Source organism: Carica papaya, chromosome 8, assembly GCF_054855325.1.
Source record: "Carica papaya isolate Zhongbai chromosome 8, ASM5485532v1, whole genome shotgun sequence".
In the NCBI taxonomy this organism is placed as follows: domain Eukaryota; kingdom Viridiplantae; phylum Streptophyta; class Magnoliopsida; order Brassicales; family Caricaceae; genus Carica; species Carica papaya.
The window spans coordinates 11,658,177-11,674,005 of record NC_142316.1 but is presented as its reverse complement, the minus strand read 5'-3'; the positions used below and the strand labels follow the sequence as shown (position 1 = coordinate 11,674,005).

The 15,829-nt window shown below is 39.4% G+C and overlaps 1 long non-coding RNA gene across 1 annotated transcript; it reads right to left on the bottom strand.

The window, feature by feature from the left end:
* Positions 1 to 1,640: 1,640 nt before the first annotated feature.
* On the bottom strand, positions 1,641 to 15,436 carry LOC148241949 (uncharacterized). Its single transcript, XR_015814092.1, has 2 exons — positions 14,896 to 15,436; positions 1,641 to 1,959 (listed from the first exon to the last, which is right to left on the bottom strand). It is a non-coding gene; the product is annotated as an uncharacterized LOC148241949 (long non-coding RNA).
* Positions 15,437 to 15,829: the final 393 nt, after the last annotated feature.

Sequence of the window (15,829 nt, the reverse complement as noted above, 5' to 3'; positions counted from 1 at the left end):
CAAATCTCCTAGCCTTCTTTAATTCATTCATCATCACCTCTACGGTAAAACGTCCCAAGTCTATAAACTTCTTAGCATATTCTACCACTATTTGTTTACCTTGGCGAAGATCTGCAAACTCTCCTTCCTTCCGTTGTCAGAGAAAATCTAAAAAATATTCTGCATTAAAAGCTTCTAAAAAGATTTCCCAGGTAATAGGAGAGATTAGTGCTCCCTTCTTCAGAGTCCACCATTGTTCCACTGCTCCTCTTAACATAAAGGTGGCCAATTGCACTTTCTGCTCTGCATTCACCTTTATAATCCTAAACAACTTTTCAGTTTCCTTAATCTAGTCTTCCGCCACCAGCGGGTCGGAACTCCCATGAAAGGTAGGGGGGTTAAGTCTTTTAAATTTTTCAATATTGCTAGTGTTAACCCCAACATGCCCAAGATTCAATACCTGTAACTGTGATGTTTCTTGCAACAATTTTCTCTCCCTTATCATAACTGCCAAACTCTACCACCCTGCATAACCTGTTAAAATCCTCTTGACTAGTCCCCAATGAGTTCAGGGTGGGGGCCTGTGGAGTTGGGGGTGGTACTGAGCGAAAACATGGTGGTCCTTGGAATGTAGGAAGGGAATCCTGATTAAAGAAAGGAGATCTGGGTTGAGTCCCCTGTGGTTCATGTGGAGTCGGGGTAGATTCTCTTTGTGGTTTTCCTCTGCCCTTCTTCATGGTTTTCCCTATTCCTACAAGCCATAAAAAATTAGATGGAGTTACCCTCGTGGTATTAAAGTTCGTATTGCCTAGTGCTGCACATGCGTACAACCACACTATCACTCATTACTACTATCATTGTGTTATGTTATCGTTATATATATATATATATATATATATTGTACCCTTTCCAAGTTTATCGTGTCGCGGTTCGTCCCAAAGAACCACTTTGATACCAATTGTAACATCCCCAAAATGTGAAGTCTAAAATACTATTCATAAAGATCAATACAATAGATACACAATTGTAATGGGCTGTAATTTCTCCAAACTGTAGAGCCTAAAATACCATCAATTAATATCAAATCAGCAGATGTATAAATGTAAAATCTGTTATATCACCATGGCAGTCACTGGACATGAATCTAAACATCTATCAAGTTCAAATTAGCCATAAGCTAATTTCATAGACTAATAGACCCTCTCAAACTTGTAAATACAGGTAACTCTTATCTCAACAACTAAATCTAGCCACTAGTATTTACTCTTATAAGCTATTTCCATTCAACAAAGTAAAAACAAAATTGAAATTTATAAAATTCGACATGTGACACCCTGCCGATCACTGTATTAAAATAATTTAAAAACTCTATTTATTTAGCTTTTTGGCCGTTTTAAACTTAAGTTAATTTACGATATTTAACATTTTTCGAGATTCGTAATTTTGATCTATTTTTACTTTTATTTATTTTTGCAACAAATTAGCATTAGCTGTTAGAGGGTACTTTAGTATTTATTGAATATTCTGGTTTGGACAGGTAGCATTGCCAACTGTTCCACTACCACAATATTCCTTCTGTTTTTATTTTTTTTTAATGTTTGTTACGCATGTATGGAGCCTATAAACTGGCACTCCATCTTTTCTGTAATGCAAGGGGAAAATAATAAAGAAACAATTCCCTTCAAAACTACAATTTTATTTACCCTAGGGCCATTAAATGTATTTTTGTTGGATACTCTTCAAATCAGAAAAGATACAAATGTTTTTTCCCAAGTACTCATCGTTTTTACAATACTATGGATGTAACTTTCTTTGAAAATCAACCATTTTATCCCACAATAGATATTCAGGGGGATAATTTCACTTAGAAATATCTATTGTGGGATACAGACCCACCTCCACCTCCACATGTCTCCTTGCCAACTACACCTCCTCAAATAGCTGAACATGACCTTGAAACCACTAAAGAACCAGTTGTACCTGAAACCACAAGAGAGCCTGAATCTGTCACAGATACTAATAACACATTACTTGCAAAAAGTAAGTTACGTGTCTACACAAAAAGGAATAAGACTCAAGTTGGTAGAACTTCTGAACCAACTATGCAATGTCATGAATCAACTCTTGGACTAAGCACTCAAAATACACCAGGTAATGAAATCTCAGACTCACTGATTGATACTGATATTGATAATGAGTTACTTATTGCTTCGAGAAAAATGTGTTTGCTCTTGCACCATGCATCCCATACAGGAGTATGCCTCATATGGTAAGTTATTTCCAATATATCATGTACTTGTAAGTAAACTTGATAGCAGCATCACTGAACCAAAAATAGTTCATGAAGCACTCAAGTTCCCTGAATGGAAAGCTGCTATTCAAGAAGAAATCAAAGCACTTGAAAAGAGTGGAACATGGGAGTTAACTGAACTGCCCTCAGGGAAAATTCCAATGCGATGTAAATGGATTTTTACTACAAAATATAATCCTAATGGAAGTATAAGTCGATACAAAGCTCACCTTGTTGCTAAAGGTTTTACTCAGTCATATGGGATTAATTATTAGGAAACTTTTGCCCCAGTTGCCAAGCACAACACCATCCGAGTACTTTTCTCACTTGCTTCAAATTTTAATTGGCCCCTTTACCAACTTGATGTGAAGAATGCATTTCTCAATGGTGATGTAGATAAAGAGGTGTATATGGAAGTCCCTCCAGGACTTGAAATAAATCGGCAAAAGGTATGTAAACTGAAAAAGGCCCCCTATGGTCTCAAGTAGTCATTAAGTGCATGGTTTGAAAGATTCTCTAAGGCAGTTAAACATATGGGATATACACAGTACCAGTCTGATCACATTCTATTTGTTAAAAATAGTGTCATAGGGAAGAGAGTTATCCTAATTGTGTATGTTGATGATATTATTTTGACAGGTGATCATAATGAAGAGATCTCAAAACTCAAGGACTTCCTTGCTAAGGAATTCGAAGTCAAAGACGTTGGGATACTAAGGTATTTTCTTGGAATGAAGATAGCTCGATATAAGAAAGGAATCTCAATATCACAACGTATGTACATCTTAAACCTTCTAAAAGAAACAGATATGCTTAGCTGTAAACCTGCAGGAACACCTATGGAGTCAAATGTTAAACTTGGTCTCAAAACGAATGATAAACCGGTTGATAAAGAAAGGTATCAATGACTTATTGACAAATTTATCTATTTAGCTCACACAAAACCAGACATTAGTTTCGTTGTGAGTACCGTAAGCCAATTCATGTCTCAACCCACTAAAGGACACATAAGCGCTGTGTACCGGATTCTGAGATACTTGAAGATGACTCTATGACAAGAACTATTCTTTTAAAAGAGTATGAACAGAAATATTGAAATCTTCATCGATGCAGACTGGGCAGGATCAGTAACTGATAGGAGATCCACATCTGGTTATTTCTCATATGTATGGGGTAATCTTGTCACCTGGCGTAGCAAGAAGCAATCAGTTATTTCAAGGAGCAGTACCGAAGTTGAGTTACTTGCCCATGGAGTATGTGAAGGTGTGTGGCTAAAGAAGATACTCCATGAACTTAAGTTCTCAGTTCCTATTCCCATGAAACTTTAGTGTGATAATCAATCTACCATTAGCATAGCCAAGGATCCTGTGCACTATGATAGAATTAAACATGTTGAGATTGATCGCCACTTCATCAAAGAAAAGATAGAAGACCAGTCTATAACACTTTTATATGTTCCAACCAATCAACAAACTGCATATATTTTTATAAAAGCTCTTCCAAAGGGAGTATTTAATAACATTGTATCCAATATAGGTTTACCAAATATCTATGTAACCTAGATTGAGGGGGAATGTAGAAAATTTGCATTAGCTGTTAGAGGGTACTTTAGGATTTGCTGAATATTCTGATTTGGACAGGTAGCATTGCTAGTTGCTCCACTACCACAATATTCCTTCTATTTTCATTCTGTTTTAATGTTTGTTACACATGCATGGAGCCTATAAAATGGCATTCCAGCTTTTCTGTAATGCAAGGGGAAAATAGTAGAGAAACAATTCTCTTCTTTCTCTCAAAATCTTTCTCCCTTCAAAACTACAATTTTATTAATTTAATTTTTATTTTATTTTAAAATATTTTATTTTATTTCGAATGAAAAATTTTAAAAAAATCAAAAAACGGCAAAACAGAAGAAAACCAGCTCGCGGGAAAAATCCTGGGAGAAAACTGTTTGCCCGCGAGGGTGGTGGGCATTGTGCGCGTGTGCATAGTGGTCGTGGGGCATGCGCACAGGGCGCACGTCCCATTCGCATGCTAGCACGCATGGGATGTGCCCACAGCACGCACGTCCCCTCTGCACGCACGCACGCACGCGACGTGCATAAAGCGCGCACATCGCCTCCATTTGCACACACGCACGGGATGGACGCAAAGCGCGCATGTCCCCTCTGCACGCACGCACGCACGGGACGTGCACACAGCACGCACGTCCCCTCTGCAGGTATGCACGCACACACGCACGGGACGTGCGCACAATGCGCACGTCCCCTCGGCACGCACACACACACGCACGGGACGTGCGCACATCCCCTCCCCACGCACGTCCCCTCCCCACGCACGTCCCCTCCGCACGCACAGGACATGAGCATAGTGCACATGTCCCCTCTACATGCATGTACGCACACATGGGATGTGTGCATAGAGTGCACGTCCCATCCGCGTGCACAGCATGGGGTCAGGACCTTCACGCGCGTCCTGTTGCGTGTAGGCGGCCCTTCCGCGCGTAACTTCGCGCACGGATTGACGCCGCACACTGTACGTGTGCCGTCCACATAGCAGGCTTGCATGGACCGCCCCCATGAGCCTGGGGCCTGCGCGCGTGGCAGTAGGCCAGTGCACTTGTAGGCTAGCCTATGGCGCATCGGCCGGGCACTACCACCTCGGGCAGTGTACCGCTGCTGCCTTGGGCGGCGTGCCACCACCATTGGTGGAGGAAATTTTTCTCCCTTGTTTTTCATGCCAAGAATCTTTTTCTCTTCTCTCCACTAGATTTCTTCACTTGATGCAAATCCAACAATTCTAAAATTCTATAAATTGCCGTTCCCCTTCCCTTCCTTTTCACACTTCCATTTCTTCCAATTTTCAAAAGTTTAGAGAGAGAGAGAGTAAAATAATAAAAAAAGAAGAGAAAGAAAGGAAAACGGTGAAGAAAAAAATATCAAGATTTCAGTAAGGAATCTAGTATTACTTTCGAGATCTAAGGAGTATTTTTAGATAAGCAAATTTGATATGATTGTTAGTTTGTTTGTTTTGCATGCCTCCGATTTCAAATGAATCACATTGTTTTGATTTTCAAGTATGTTGTGTGAATTATTGACACTTGATGAATTTGCATGTAATAAATATAATATATAGTTCGTAATAATAAAAGTAAAAAGAAAAAGAGAAAAGTGGAATGAAGCCTGTGTAGTCCAAAGTATATCTGTATTGACACATCAAGTGTCTCGTTAGACTTTTTATTTCTAAGGGGTATCTGTTCCCCTTACCCTTTGTGGTATCTGTTTCTCCCTCTCCTATCTAGTCTAGAATGAGATAAGAAGACCGCTTCCAATGGATGACGGTGTACCCTCTAACGAGAGTGGTATTGCATTATCTGTAGGGGTCACTCGTTGCTAAATAATGTCGTGACTATAAATATCTATTAGGACCACTATGGTTGGTACGACTATGGTCATAAATCATACCATAGTTTGGCCACCCGGAAGTAAGCCTGAGCAAATTGCCATATCTGTATCCGATCTGGTCACTCCACTTGGATAGTTGGAAATCTGTATCTTCCTTCAAAGATAGAAGTTTGTAACGATTTCGCGAAGTATGACACAAAATATCTGTGCATTTTATGATTTAATTGATTTTCTATGCTAACATATTATTTTGATATTCAAATAAATGGTTTCCTTTACTAATGATGAGTTAGGTAAACAAGGAAACTAAACGGTGAGATAAAATAACAAACCTTTAAAATCTTACGACGTTAATTTAATATGGTTTTCCTTAATGAGCATATGGAATTCACTTTTTCGATCCCCCTAGATGAGGAAGAAAATGAGGAACCACAGGCAGACCTACTCTTGGAAGTCTATAAGGATCCTGTGGATCCACAAGTCTAAGTGCATGACTGTTCTCGCACTCTGATGAATTCCAATAGCATAGTGAAAGAAATGACCTTTATGTTTTGTATTTTTTTGCCACTTCTGGCCTCAGTGATATATGTATTTGGAGCATTATATATATCTGTAAAGGATTTGTTAAGGTTTGATTCTACTGTGTAAATATAATCATGCACTCGTTATTCAATCTGTATCTGATATCCATTTGCCTTAATTGGCACTTGGGATGTCACATGTAGTATCATAGCAGAATTTTGCGGAACAAATCTCTTGCACTGAGGTCTTGGATAAATAAACCTTTTTAGAGTATCTAGGGAAGAGAAATGTCCTTTTTCAAAAATTAAACCTCCAACTCGTGTCTTCCTTTCTTTCGTAGGAATGATACGGGAAAGACCATCTATAGAGCGTACTGAACGACCTAAAGCCCTAGATCATCCAAGTAGGACTAAATTTACAGAAATTTTTCAAGTCATTCAAGGATTAACTATAGCTGTAGGAAAAAAACCAAGCCAATCCTTATCCACCCCCTTCCCCTGAATTCTGAAATACAGATCGGTCTATCTCCCACAATATAGCAGAGTTTAGAAAACTTAACCCCCACACTTTGAAGGTTGCCCTGATCCTTTAGTAACCAAAGGCTGGATCCTACAAATAGAAAAATTCTTCTTTGTAGTAGACTTGATCGAAGAAGAAAAGGTCTCTTTTGTAGCCTTCATGTTAAACGGGGAAGCTGAACACTGGTGGTGACTTAAGAAAGAAGTTCTGCCTACCCCTACCACTTGGGAAGTTTTCATGGATTCTTTCTTTGATAACTTCATCCCTGCTTATGTTTAGTAAAAGAAAGATGAGGAATTTCAAGACCTCCATAAAAAAAGCTTGTCTGTAGCCCAGTATGCAGCCTGATTTATTTAACTGTCTAGGTTTGCCCCTTTGATGGTCACCCTCAAAAGCCAAAAACTTATGAAGTTTCTCAAAGGCCTTCGTGCTAAAATTTATGACCGGGTCGCGATGCTGAAACCCAACTCGTATGCAGAGGTGCTTGAACATGCCCAGTTGGTCAAAGATCTTATCTCGGCTAAGCACCAACGCTTTGCCTGAGTTCGTGCCCAACGACAACCCCAACAGCTTATAAAAAAATTGTCTGACCCAGTACGTAATCCTCCTGACAAACGAACCAGAATTGTCCTTCCTCCTACCCTGCCCCCACCTATAGTTCCACCTGCTCGAGCTAACCAACCTTATCAACATTGTGGTCGCTCGCATGGTGATCTGCCTTGTCGGCGTATCAATAATGCCTGCTGTCGGTGCGGAAGCATCCAACACCTTATAAAAGATTACCCTCAATAACTTAAGGATATAGCCCGACCTATAGCACAAGGTCGAGTATACCACTTAGATGAATCTGAAATCCTTCATACTCCTGTTCTCATCCAGAATATGCTTTCTATTCGTAATACTCCTGCCAAGTCTTTGATCGATACTGGTGCAATTCACTCTTTTATTTCTTGTGCATTTGCTTGTAACTTAGAATTTAGACTAGAAGCTTTATGAAAAATGCTAGTAGTGGATGCTCCCTCTAAAGGACTATTAGAGGCTCATTGCGTATATAAGGACTGTACGATAAAAACTTAATAGATAAAAGTATCTGTAAACCTGATACTATTAGATTTTGTAGGATTTTGTGTAATATTAAGAATGGATTGGTTTGAAAAGTATAGAGTTATAATAAACTGTGAAAGTAAAATTGTAACCTTATGAACCCCGAAAAAGAAATAAAAGTTGTTATCATTTTTTTTTTTTTAACAATTGAATGAACATGAATATGGCCGTTGATCCTGCTGTGTGTTCCATACCCATTGTTTGCAATTTTCCTAATGTCTTTCCCATCGAACTCCCTGACCTACCTCCCCAACGTGAAGTAGAGTTCCTGATTGAATTATTACCTAGAACCCAACTGATCTTGAAGCTCGCGTATCGCATGAGTCGCACTGAGCTAACAGAGCTGAAACATCAGCTTTCTAATCTAATTACTCAGAAATTCATTCGCCCTAACCATTTTCCTTGGTTGCTCTTGTGTTATTCGTAAAGAAAAAAGATGGTATCCTCCAACTCTGCGTGGACGATAGGAAACTCAATCAAGTGACCATTAAAAGCAAGTACCCCTTACTCCCGATTGACGATCTCTTCAATCAACTACAAGGAGCCACGGTCTTCTCTAAGATCGATCTTAGAACCAGATACCACCAGTTGAGGTTTAAAGAAAAAGATATTCTAAAAAATGCCTTTCGGTGCAGATATGGATTGTACGAGTTCAGGGTAATGTCGTTCGGATTGACTAATGCCCCAGCACTTTTCATGGACTTAATGAACCGAGTTTTCTAACACGCACTAGATCGATATGTCATTGTCTTTATTGATGACATTCTAGTATATTCCAAAAGCCATGGGGAACACATAGTGCATTTGGTTGAAGTGTTGGAGACTCTCCGCCAAAACCAACTATACAAAACTAAGCAAGTGCTCCTTTTGGTTGGATCGAATTTTTTTTCTCAGTCATATAATCTCATGTGAAGGAGTTTCTGTAAACCCGTTTAAGGTGGAATCAGTGACCAACTGAAGTTCACCCACCAGTGTGGCCGAGGTGCGTAGTTTCCTTGACTTGTCAGGCTACTACCGACGAGTCATTGACGAATTCGCCAAAATTGCTGCCTCTATGACTCGACTCACTAGAAAGGGTATACCATTCGTTTGGAATAATACATGCAGTGAAAACTTCATGGAACTAAAGCGTCGTCTTACCTCTGCCCCTGGGTTGATCCTCTCGGACAATGAGAGATTCTAAGTTTACTGTGATGCATCTCATATTGGTTTGGGGTGTGTCTTAATGCAGCATAGCAGAGTAATCACCTTTGCATCCCGACATCTCAAAGTTCACGAACAGAACTACCCTATCCACGACCTGAAGCTGACAACCATTATCTTTAAACTCTGAAGATATGGTTGCATTACCTATATGGTCAGACTTTTAAAATCTACACTAACCATAAAAGTCTCGAATATATCTTTTTACAACGGAAGTTAAACATGAGGCAAAGATACTGGATAGATCTTCTGAAGGATTATGATTGTTAGATCATATATCACCCCGGGAGAAGGATCATCGATGCTTTAAGTCGACGAGAGCCTGCTGTGCTGGCCCAAATCAGGGCCTCCAGTTGGAAAATGATGGACACTGTGCAATCACTCTACCTTAACTATTATGGTAAAGGCACCTACCTCGCCCAGATTCGAGCCCTACAGGAGCTCTTTATGAAGATCTGGGAAGCACAGGCCACAGCCCTGGAACTCATCAAAAACCTGAATAAGTTCACTTCGGACAAATCTCTTGATTTCAGGATTTCTGATGATGGATTGTTCAGATTCCGGAACCGAATTTGGGTCCCCGATGCAGTAGCACTAATGTACTCAAGACCGCCTATGCTTCTAAGTTATCCATTCATCCCGGAAGTACCAAGATGTACTAGGACTTGAAACGACAATATTGGTGGTCAGGAATGAAGAAAGATATAGTTAACTACGTATCTCAATGCCTTACTTGTCAATAGATCGAGGCAAAACACCAAAGACCCAGTAGCTTGCTACAGGGTCTTCCAATTCCCGAATAGAAATGGGAGCACGTGGCTATGGATTTTGTCACCGGATTGCTCAGGACCTATTCTGGTCAAAATGTCATTTGGGTCATGTGGATAGGCTGACCAAGATTGCCCATTTCCTGCCTATTCGAACCACGAACTCCACCAGTAAATTAGCTCGTCTATATGTGGATGAGATTGTTCACCTTCACGGAGTTCCCTCATCTATTGTATCCGACCGCGACCCTTAGTTCACCTCTCACTTTTGGGACAGGTTCCAAAAAACTTTGGGGTCTGGGTTGTACTTCAGCACCGCTTATCATCCCCAGACAAATGATCAGTCTGAGCATATGATCCAAACATTGGAATTCGCTTATAATAACAATTATCATTCCAACATCGGTATGACCCCGTATGAAGTTTTGTACGAAAGGCCTTATCGTTTCCTTACTTGTTGGAGTGAAGTCGGGAACCAGCGTCATTGAAGACCAGACTTCATTCAGGAAACCATAGAGAAGGTCGCAATCATCCGTAAGAATTTGACAACTGTCCAAAGTCCCCAAAAGAGTTGCGCTGATAATCGTAGGTGACCCTTGGAGTTTGCCGTGGGAGATCAAGTTTTCCTAAAAGTCTACCCCTATAAAGGTAAGATGCGGTTTGGAAAGAGAAGGAAGTTGAGCCCTCGTTATGTGGGACCTTTTCTGATCGTCGAACGTATTGGACCCATGGCTTATTGCCTCACCTTATCTCAGAAGTTCGCAGGTTTACATGATGTCTTTCATGTCTCGATGCTCAAGAAGTACCAACTTGATACTTCACATGTTATTCCTCGTGATGAGGTACAGGTACAGGCCTATTTGACCTATGAGGTGGTTCCTGTGGAGATTTTCCGGTGGACTGATAAGGTCTTGCGTAACAAGATAATTCCCATGGTGAAGGTATATTGGCAACATCACACCTCGGAAGAAGTGACATAGGAGTTGGAGGACGAAATGTGGAAAAAATATCTAGAATTGTTCGAGACAAATTTGAGGACCAAATTTTTTTAGGTGGGAGGGATATGACACCCTGCCTATCACTATGTTAAAATATTTTGGAAACTATATTTATTTGGGCCTTTGGCCGCTTTAAACTTAAGTTAATTTACGTTGTTTAATATTTTTCGAAATTCATAATTTTGATCTATTTTTACTTTTATTTATTTTATTAATTTTAATTTTATTTTATTTCAAATTATTTCATTTTATTTCAAATAAAAAATTTAGAAAAAAATCGAAAAATGAAAAAATGGGAGAAAACCAACTCGCGGGAAAAATCCTACGAGAAAATTGTTTGCCTGCGCGAGTGCTGGGCACTATGCACGCACGCATGCGTGCACAGCGGCCGTGAGGCGTGCGCATGTCCCATCTGCACGCTAGCACACACAACACGTGCGCACAACGCTCACGTCCCCTCTGCACGCATGCACGCACAAGACGTGCACACAGCGTGCACGTCCCTTCCACACGTACGGCGCAGGGTCAGGACCTGCGCGCGCGTCCTGTCGCGTGCAGGTGGGCCATTCGTGCGTCATTTCGCGCACGGACTGGCACTGTGCACTGTGCATGCACCGCACCATCTGCACAGTAGGTCTGCCCGGACAGGCCCTGTGCGCCTGGGGCTTACGCACAATAGGCCTGTGCACGCGGAGCCCAATACGTCTAGGTCTTTCGCACGCAGCAACCGGCCTGTACGCCTGCAGGCTAGCCTACAGCGCACCGACCGGGCACTGCCACCTCGGGCAGTGCACCATCACGGCCTTGGACGGCGCGCTACCGCCACCAGTGGAGGAAATTTTCCTCTCTTATTTTTCGTGCCAAGAATTTTTTTCGTCTCTCTTCACCAGATTTCGCCATTTGGCACGAATCCAATGGTTTCAAAATTCTATAAATTGCCCTTCCCCTTCCCTTCTTCTCCACACTTCCATTTCTATCCATTTTTCAAAGGTTTAGAGAGAGAGAGAGAGAGAGAGTAAAATAGTAAGAGAAGAAGAGAAAGAAAGGAAAACTGTGAAGAAGAAAAGATCAAAGTTTTAGTAAGGAATTTAGTATTACTTTCAACGTCTTAAGAAGTATATTTAGATAAGCGAAATTGATAGGATTGTTAATTTGTTTGTTTTACATGCCTCTGAGTTCAAATGAGTCGAATTGTTCTGATTTTCAGGCATGGTATGTGAATTACTGACACTTAATGAATTTGTATGTAATTAGTGTAATATGTAGTTTGTAATAATAAAAGTAAAAAGAAAAAAAAGAGAAAAGTGGAATGAAGCCTGTGTGGTCCAAAGTATATCTATATTGACATGCATATTGCATCAAGCGTCTTGTTAGCCTTTTTATATCTGCGGGGTATCTGCTCCCCTTACCCTTCGGGGTATCTATTTCTCCCTCCCCTATCTGTTCTGCAAAGACATAAAATGACTGCTACTAGTAGATGACGGTGTGTCCTCTAACGAGAGTGGTATTGTACTATCTGTAGAGGTCACTCGTGAACAAGTAATGTCGTGATTATAGATATCTGTTAGGACCACTATAGTTGGTACAACCGTGGTCATAGATCATACCATGGTTTGGTTAGCCGGAAGTGGGCCTGAGCAAATTGTCGTATTTGTATCTGATCTAGTCACTCCACTTGGGTAGTTGAAAATCTGTATCTGCCATCAGATATGGACGTTACATCGCGGAGCAAGACACGAAATATCTGTGCATTTAATGATTTATTTGATTTTCTCTATTATTTGACATGATATATGTATATTTGATTTTCCGTGCTAACGTACTATTTTGATATTCAAATAAATGGTTTCCTTTACTAATGATGAGTTAGGTAAACAAGAAAGCTAAATGGTAAGATAAAATAATAAACCTTTAAAAATCTTATGATGTTAATTTAATACTGTATTCCTTACTGAGCATATGAAACTCATTCTTTCCATCCCCCTCGATAAGGAAAGAAATGAGGAACCGCAGGCGGACTTACCCTTGGAAGTCTATGAGGATCCTGTGGATCTACAAGTCTGAGTGCATGACTGTTCCCGCACTCTGATAAATTTCAGTAGCATAGTAAAAAAAAGCAATTCTTATGTTTTATATTTTGTTGCCACTTCTGTTCTCAGTGATGTATGTATTTGGAACATTATATATATTTGTAAGGGATTTATTAAGGTTTGATTTTGCTGCATAAATATTATCATGCACTCATTATTCTAAATCTGTATCTGACACCGATTTGCCTTAATTGGCAAATGCGATGTCACACGACATATTACTAAGTCTTCGCACTATCCGGGTCATGTCCCGACTTTAGGAGTTCTTGCAGGGGCTCCTAGTTTACTACCTTTGCACATAAATAAAGGGATGAGCTAACATACTCCAGTAAGAACAAACTCAAGCATAAACTAAAAAATTTAAAAAGAAGCAACTAATTTCCACCCGCCCCAAATTTCCTCAATAACCATTTGCACCTCAGTATTTCCCATCTTCTGACAACGCTCTTCTTTTCATTTCATAAAATTCTTCCTCTTTCAAGTACCCTTCACTCATTAGAACATCCTAACAACAACTCTCCATTCAGTTAGGTTTGTATTCTCCCTCTCACCATGCTAACCTGTCCCCCACCCTACTCATGTAATCTTGTCAGGTCCACTATCTTTCTGTTTCCCTCTTCTCAATCTCTCTCTCTTCCTACACTGATCAGGTCATCCACTCCCTGTTTTTTATTAGCCTCTCCCTCCTCCTGCACTTATTTTACTGTTGCAAACCCATCAGGGCCATTCTCCCTTTGTTTTTTTCTTTCAATTTCTCCTTCTTCCTACATTCATCCATCACAGGCAGCTGCATTTTTTTTTTTTTTTTCTTTACTCCCTTCAATGATTTCCCCCTTCAGACCGTACTCATTCCACAACAGTACAATTTTAAGGAATTTCCCAATTATATATACATACACATAGCCCTTCATCAAAGCCATAACAGTTGGCTCCACTGCACACACACATTCACAGCATCTCAGAAATCTCAGAATCAAAGATCATCATATGCAGTCATTATTTATGCATTTAACACTTACACACAAGCAACACAGATTAATTTCCAAAATGTTCGCATGTGGTTATTATGCACATGCATACTCATCCAACACAAATTAAAATCAGGATAAGATATCATATCATACACAACCATATTATGCACAAACATTCAGCACAATTAAATTCAGATTATAAAAGGTAATGATAAAAGTCAACCACTTCACCCATTCACACACTGGTTACCCATACCGAGAAGATAGAACCAATATTCACTCAGTTTCCCAAACGGTTTCCCTTTCTTAATTTTGAATCCTAATATTCTCTTGTACTCAGTGGGTAATTCATAACCCATTATGTTCTTTCGTCTTTTTATTCATTTGTTTCTCTTTTCCTTTCTTTCTCTTTTCCTTTCTTTCTCTTTCCCTTCTCTGTTTCTCTTCCTAATTCCTTTACTGAGCCTGTTAACTGGTTTGCCAGTCAAGGTATTGTTCTCTTCATCTTATTCTACCATTCCCCTTACTCTCAGTTCATCTCCACGTTTTCCTTTACACATACATCACTAATTTAAGGTATAGACATTTTTCTCAGTCTCTTCCCTAGTCATATTTCTTACGGTTTCACATTCTTAAAATTTAGGGTTTTCTGCCATTTCTGTTCTTTCCTCAACAATTCCTTCCAACAGTTTGTCCTAGTTCACCACCATTCTCTTATTCTCTTATTTTAGTTCATGGCCTCTATAAATTTTTTCTAAACTTCGTCGATTGCAAATCATCCCGAACTGATAAATTCAGCATTTCGATCAAACCTATATACCCGTACCTCTAACACCCGCCCTGTCTCTTAAGGGTTCAATAACCTTCATTTAGAACCGTCTATCTGCCATTTCAAATGATCAAGATTTCCTTAACAAGCAATTTACGCAACAATTTAAATCTAAACTGCCTACTCATCAACACTCCCAAAGATTGATTTATAGTGTTATATCTCAAGAAATTAATCCAACTATTTCAAAACTCGAGTTTAAGATCAGCTTTATCTTACCTCTTTGTTCTCGAGTATGGCATCCGCGTTCCAACAAAAAACTCCTCGTCATTTGCTCTCTGTTTGACTGTGAAGACTACGATCCTCTCCTCCCTCTCCACTGAAATCCACTCAGCTCTACTCCTTCTCTCCTTGTAGCTCGACCACCCTCCTCCCTACTTGTACTGTAGAAATTCAATCTTAGCCATTGTTCCATTTCTTTAAATCTAGGTCATCCACGTATGAGGAACACTGTACGTTTTTTGCTCCATCGGCATCATGTGCCTCCATCTATACCACAAATGAATTATAACGTCGCCATCAGCATCGCGTGTCTCCATCTATACCGTTCCTCTATAACAGACGCATTACAACGTCGCTTGTACAACTAGCTTGCGCGAATCGGTTTATTGGTGCTTGGTTGTAGATTCCCCTATTTTTACCTAAATTGCACTTAGGCCCTAATATAAGCATTCCCTTTTAAAGGAGTCCCTTCTTTTATCACTTAGTACTCTTGGTGTTTCCTTTATTTCAGAATTGCACCTATATTGTTTCTCAACATGTATAAAACAAAAACTTGTTACCTTTATTGTTTCTCAACATTGTTCCCTTTTTTTTGTTTTCTACATCTCACAATATATTTATTTATTTATACTTTTTTTTTATCTTAAAGTATTAACATTTATCCGGTCGTTAAAAAATTGATAACATTATATAGTAGTCAGTTAAATATATACATTTGAGTTATTTATTCATAAATACCTCAAAATATAAGTTATTTTTTATAATTCAAATAAATTATTGAAGAAAATACTTAAATTATCAAATAAACTATAGTCTAAATGTTTTAGAGTCTTAATGTCTCTAAGGTTTCATAGAATTTCCATCTAAAATATTTTTTTATTGTGTTTTATCCTATCATCATATCTTAAAAATTTTAAATTAAAATAATTAT